The sequence below is a fragment of the Mobula birostris genome, chromosome 4 (genome assembly GCF_030028105.1).
Source record: "Mobula birostris isolate sMobBir1 chromosome 4, sMobBir1.hap1, whole genome shotgun sequence".
NCBI classification, from domain to species: domain Eukaryota; kingdom Metazoa; phylum Chordata; class Chondrichthyes; order Myliobatiformes; family Myliobatidae; genus Mobula; species Mobula birostris.
The window spans coordinates 188,418,220-188,425,092 of record NC_092373.1 but is presented as its reverse complement, the minus strand read 5'-3'; the positions used below and the strand labels follow the sequence as shown (position 1 = coordinate 188,425,092).

At 42.3% G+C, this 6,873-nt stretch overlaps 1 pseudogene; it reads left to right on the top strand.

Moving 5' to 3' along the window:
• The first annotated feature begins 3,667 nt into the window (after positions 1 to 3,667).
• On the top strand, positions 3,668 to 6,180 carry LOC140197092 (uncharacterized; annotated as a pseudogene).
• The last annotated feature ends 693 nt before the right edge of the window (positions 6,181 to 6,873 follow it).

Below are 6,873 nucleotides of genomic sequence, written 5' to 3'. Positions count from 1 at the left end.
GAGATGTTAAAAAGGAAGAAAGGAAAGAGGCAAAAGAGGTCACATTTCCACTTCTATATTGCCTTTAAGAAAGACAGGTACCGCTCAAATATTTGCAAAGTGAAGTATTGTTAAAGAATGATCTCCATTGTATTGAAGTAAGCAAGGTGGTCAATTTGAGCACAGTAAGTAGCCATGAGTAATAATAGTCAGCTGATAGTGCCTATTTTTATCAGCTAGGTGATAAATCTTGAGTGAAACATCTGGAAGAACATAGGACATAGAAAATAGAAATCTACAGCACATCACAGGCCCTTCGGCCCACACTGTTGTGTCGACCATGTAACCTACTCTAGAAACTGCCTAGAACTTGCCTAGTACATTGCCCTCTATTATTCTAAGCTCCATGTACCTATCCAAGAGGCTCTTAAAAGACCCTATTGTATCCACTTACATCGCCGCCGCCGGCAGTGCATTCCATGCACCCACCTCTTCTCTGTGTGAAAAACTTACCCCTGACATCACCTCAATATATATTTCCAAGCACCTTAAAACTATGCCCCCACATGTTAGCCATTTCAGTCCTGGGAAAAAGCCTCTGGCTATCCACACAATCAATGCCCCTCATCATCTTATACACTTCTGTCAGGTCACCTCTCATCACCTGTTACTCCAAGGAGAAAAGGTCAAGTACATTCAACCTATTCTCATAAGGTACGCCCTCCAATCCAGGAAACGTCCTTGTAAATCTCCTCTGCAGTCTCCCTTTAGTATCCACATCCTTCCTGTAGTGATGTGACCAGAACTGAACACAGTACTCCATATGCTTTCTTAACAACACTGTCAACCTGTGCAGTAGCTTTGAGTGTCCTATGGACTCCAACCTCAAGATCTCTCAGATCCTCCACACTGCCGAGAGCCTTACTATTAATGTTATATTCTTTCTACAAATTTGACCTGCCACTTCACACTTATCTGGGTTGAAAGCCATCTGCCACCTCTCAGCCCAGTTCTGCATCCTATCGATGTCCCGCTGTAACCTCTGACAACCCTTGAGACTATCCACAACACCCCCAACCTTTGTGTCATCAGCAAACTTACTAACCTACCCTTCTACTTCTTCATCCAGGTCATTTATAAACATCACAAAGAGGAGGGGTACCGGAACAGATCCCTGCGGAACACCACTGGTCACCGACCTCCATGTAGAATTGGAACCATCTACAACCACCCTTTGCCTTCAGTGGGCAAGCCAATTCTATGATTATGATTATGAGGATACGCAGTCCCCTTTTATTGTTATTTAGTAATGCATGTATAAAGAAATGATAAAAATTTTTTTCCAGAATGATATCACGAAAACACATGACAAACCGACTTAAAAACTAACAAAAACCACATAATTATAACATATAGTTACAACAGTGCAAAGCAATACCGTAATTTGATAAGAACAGACCATAGCACAGTAGAAGTCTCAGAGTCTCTCAAAGTCTCATCATCTCACGCAGACGGTAATCCTCCAGCGCTGCCAACTTGCCAATGCAGCATCCCGGAAGCATCCGACCACAGTCCGACTCCGAGTCCGTCCGAAAAACTCCAAGCCTCCGACCACCTATTCCACACTGAGCACCGAGCATCATCTCTGCCGAGCGTTTCGACCCCGGCCCCGGCAACAGGCGATACGCAAAGCCAAGGATTTGGAGCCTTCGTCTCTGGAGATTCTCGATTGCACAGTAGCAGCGGCAGCAAAGCAGGCATTTCAGAAGTTTCTCCAGATGTTCCTCTGCGTTTCATGGCTGTCCCCATCAAATCCAGATTGTGCACGTCAACCATAGTTACACATATCGATATTCACTCGGAACAACCACGCATGCTGCATTGCACCGCCATCTTCTCCTCCCTCCTTCTGGATCCACAAAGCAAGGTCTACTTGGATCCTATGCCCCTTAATTTCTGAAGGAGCCTTGCATGGGGAACCTTATCAAATGCCTTATTGAAACACATATACACTACATCCACTTCCCTACCTTCATCAATGCGTTTTGTTACATCCTCAAAGAATTCATCAGTCTTTTAAGGCATGACATACCCTTGACAAAGCCATGCTGACTGTCCTAATCAGATTATGTCTCTCCAAATGCTCATAAATCCTGCCTCTCAGGCTCTTCTCCAACAACTTGCCTACCACTGAAGTCAGACTCACTGGTCTATAATTTCTTGGGTTATTTCTACTCCCTTTTTTGAGCAAGGGGACAACATTTGCAACCTTCCAATCCTTAGGTATTTCTCCCATCCCTATTGATAACACAAGTATCACCACAAGAGGCTGAGCAATCTCCATCTTCACTTCCCACAGTAGTCTGGAGTACAATCAGCCCTCCGTATCCATGGGTTCAACTCAACCAACCGCGGATCGGAATCGAAAAAAAACAAAAGTTCTCTCTCTTTCTTCTTATTCCCTAAACAATACAGTGTAACAACTATTTACATAGCATTTACATTGTACAGGTTTCCCCCACTATCCAAAAGTAGAGAGTCCCTATGAAACCTTTCATAAAGCGAAGAAGCAATTACCATTAATTTATATGGCAAAAATTTTTGAGCGTTCCCAGAGCTAAAAAATAACCTACCAAATTATACCAAATAACACATAAAACCTAAAACAACACTAACATATAGTAAAATCAGGAATGATATGATAAACACACAGCCTATATGAAGTAGAAATAATGTATATACAGTGTAGTTTCACTTATCAGAATCAGGAAGACAGCGAGCACACTGAAAGGTTCATGCATTTTTCTGCCATACAGTTCTTTGTAAGCACTCAAAACATCCTGCAAGTCTGCCCTAAACCTACGTGCCATTTCAAAATTAAAGCCATACTTTTCTGCAATCATTGCAGCACTGTCAGTCGTAGCAAAAATCTCACGCAGTTCAAAACTATGGCGGCTTGATGCTGAGTGTTTGGGGTGCACGCTGCCTCTATAACAGCTCGTTGCAAAACAAACGCTGAACGCTATTTTTGCTTTTCGGCACTCTCATGCTCAGTGTTCCCAGAAGAGCTACGATGGTTGCGTCTGTACTGAACGTGTACAGACTTTTTTTCTTGTCATTATTCCCTAAACAATACAGTATAACAACTATTTTACATAGCATTTACATTGTATTAGGTATTATAAGTAATCTAGAGATGATTTAAAGCATACAGGAGGATGTGCATAGGTTATATGCAAATACTACGCCATTTTATATACGGGACGAGCATCCGCGGATTTTGGTATCCGTGGGGGGTCCCGGAAACAAACCCCTGCGGATACAGAGGGCCGACTGTTTATCTCATCTGGTCCCAGTGACTAACTTAATGCTTTCCAAAAGCTCCAACACGTCCTCTTTCATAATGTCTATATGCTTAAGCATTTCAGTCCACTGTAAGTCATCCCCACAATTGCCAAGGTCTTTTTTCCTGGTGAGTACTGAAGCAAAGGACCTGTGCGGTTCCCGGGTCCTTTAAAAGAATAGAACTGCTACCCTGCCCTGCATGTCATAAAAGGTGATTAAGGAGGGCTGGGCATAGGGTTAGCAGTCCTATCCTGTAAAAATAATTATTCCTACAGAAACATCAGCAGCCTCAAAACCAAGCCAGCCAATCTTGGGAAAGGTGGGGCCTCTTCTGGAGAGCTGTATGACGTGGAGAAGTGAAAGCCAAAAGGAAGCTCCTTCACTGAAAAACCTGTCAACCAAGGTGACCTCCGGAATTGGCACCTGGAATTTGAGGACCATGTATGAAGCTGGGAAAACCCTACAAGTGGCAAAAGAACTTCAGAACAATAAATTGGATATTTTGGGACTCTGTGAAACTGGATGGACAAATTCCGGGCAAGTACAACTCATGTCAGGGGAAACTATCATCTATTCACGACACATGGAAGAGAACGCACCACACACTGAGGGAGTAGGATTAATGTTATCAAAACATACAAAGGGATTACTTTTGGCTTGGGAAACATCAGGACCCAGCATTATGTCTGCATCCTTCCGCAGCAGTGATAAGAGAATAAAGCTAAACATTGCGTTAGCCTATGCCCCTACAAATGACAAGGATACCATTGTCAAGGAAGATTTATGCAACAGACTGCAAGTACTCCTGGAGAAGCTGAAAAAAAGAGACATCACCATCCTCATGGGAGATTTTAATGCTAAAATTGGAAATGACAACATAGGATTTAAAGAAATAATGGGGCAGCATAGACTTGGAGACAAAAATCAAAATGGAGAGCTATTTGTAGGCTTCTGTGCATTCAACAAAATGATAATTGGTGGCAGCATATTCCCTCACAAGCAGATCCACAAGGCAACATGGATTTCACCAGATCATCGAACAGGAAACCAGATCGACCATATCTGTATTAGTAAGAAGTTCAGAAGATCTATGCAGGATGTTAGAGTCCTCAGAGGTGCGGACATGGCATCAGATCATCATCTTGTTATTGGTAAGCTTCTGCTCAAACTTAAAAGGAAATATGCTGCAACAAGCAAACTGAAAAGCTATGCAACACAATTTCTGAAGGACCAGGGGAAAAGACAACAATTCAACTTAGTATTGCAGAACAGATTTCAAGCCTTGGAGAACCTCAATGAAGAATCAAGTGTGGAGGGGATCTGGACACAAGCCAAAGATGTCTGGACCGGTACATGTGAAGTTCTAGATAAGCAAGACCGCCAACACAAACCATGGATTTCTGCTGAAACACTCAGAAAAATAGGGCAAAGAAAAGCAAAAAAAGATACACTTAACAAAAGCAAAACAAGAGCATCAAAGACTGTTGCACAGAAAAACTATGCAGAAGCAAATAGGAAAGAGAAAGCAAATATCAGAATGGACAAAAGAAACTATATTAAAGACCTAGCAAAAGAAGCAGAGCAGGAAGCATCAAAAGGGAACATGAAAGGACTGCACAACACAATCAAAAAACTCTCTGGCAAATTTCAACCAGTGGAAAGACTAACTAAGGATAAAGAAGGACAAGTTCTGACAGGAGTTGAAGACCAGACCAAAAGATGGGCCAAACATTTAGAACAGCTTCTAAACAGACCATCACCACCAGAACCACCTGTCATCCCACAAGCAGAGGCACTCAAGAGCAGTGCAGGCATATCTATTGAAATGATGCACAACATCATAAAAAAGGTCTGGGAAGCAGAAGAAGTACCCAAGGACTGGAGAACAGGACATCTAGTTAAAATCCCTAAGAAAGGAGATCTCCTGGAATGCAAAAACTACAGAGAGATAATGTTGCTTTCAGTGCCAGGGAAAGTTCTGAGCAGAATCATTTTAGAGAAATTGAAAAATGTAGTGGATGAGAAGCTTAGAGATGAATAAGCAGGATTTCGACGAAACAGGTCTTGCACTGATCAGATTACAACTTTTAGGATTATCATTGAACAGTGGCTGGAATGGAACACATCACCGTACATTAATTTTGTAGATTATGAAAAAGCATTTGACAGCCTGGACAGGGAGACATTGTGGAAACTAATGGGGCATTTTGGGATTCCAGAGAAGTTGGCTAACTTGGTAAAGAAGGTCTATAAAGATATGGAGTGCAGAGTAATCCATATAGGTCAGTTGTCAGAGACTTTCAAGGTGAACACTGGGGTATGACAAGGATGTTTACTGTCCCTTTTCTCTTCCTGCTAGCGGTGGACTGGATTATGAAGCAAACAACAGATGGCAAGAAGAGTGGAATACAGTGGACATTGTTCAGACAGCTAGATGATCTTGACCTTGCTGATGATTTGGCACTACTGTCACACAGCCATGCCCAGGTGCAAGAGAAAACAGATCTTCTAGATTCCACATCGCAAAATATAGGGCTACACATCCATATAGGGAAAACAAAATTACTAAAAGTAAATGCAGGAAACAACACAGTTATCCTGAGAAATGCTCCTCTAGAAGAAGTTGAATCATTTGTCTATCTGGGAAGCATTGTCAACAAGGAAGGAGGTACAGATAAGGATGTAAAGACCAGGATCCAAAAAGCCAGAGGAGCCTTCATAATACTACGTCCAGTCTGGATGGCAAAAGAATTAAGGTTAAGAACCAAACTGAGAACCAACACCAGGAGAGTGGGAATGACATGGTCACAGCTGGAGATATGCACAAGACAGGTTGGTCTGGAAAGAGGTTGTTGATGGCCTATGCTCACTAGTGAGTTGAAAGGCAGAAGAAGAAGACTGAATCAAAGTATTCATTAAGTACTTCTGCTACCTCCTCTGACTCCACACGTATTTTTCCACTATCGCACCTGAGCGGTCCTATTCTCACATGGCTCATTCTTTTTCTCTTCACATACTTGTGGAATGCTTTGGGGTTTTCCTTAATCTTGCTCGCCCTTCTGGTTCTCTGAATTCAATTCTTAAGTTCCTTCCTAGCAGCCTTGTAATTTTCTAGAGCTCTAACAGTACCTAGTTTCTTGAACCTTTCGTAAACTTTCCTTTTCTGCTTAACTAGATTTTCGACATACTTTGTACACCATTGGTCTTTAACTCTACCATCCTTTCCCTGCCTCAATGGAACACACCTATGCAGAACTCTATGCAAATATTCCCTGTACATTTACCACATTTCTGCCATTCATTGCCCTGAGAAGATTTGCTCCCAAGTTCCTGCCTAATAGCATCATATTTCCCCCACCCCAATTAAATATTTCCCAAATTGTCTGCTGCTATGCCTCTCCAGCGCTATGGTGACGGAGATAGAGTTGTGGTCACAACTTCCAAAATGCTTTCCCACTGAGAAATCTGACACCTGACCAAGTTCTTTTCCCAATACAAGATCAAGTACAGCTTCTCTCCTGGTTGGCTTATCTACATATTGTGTCAGGA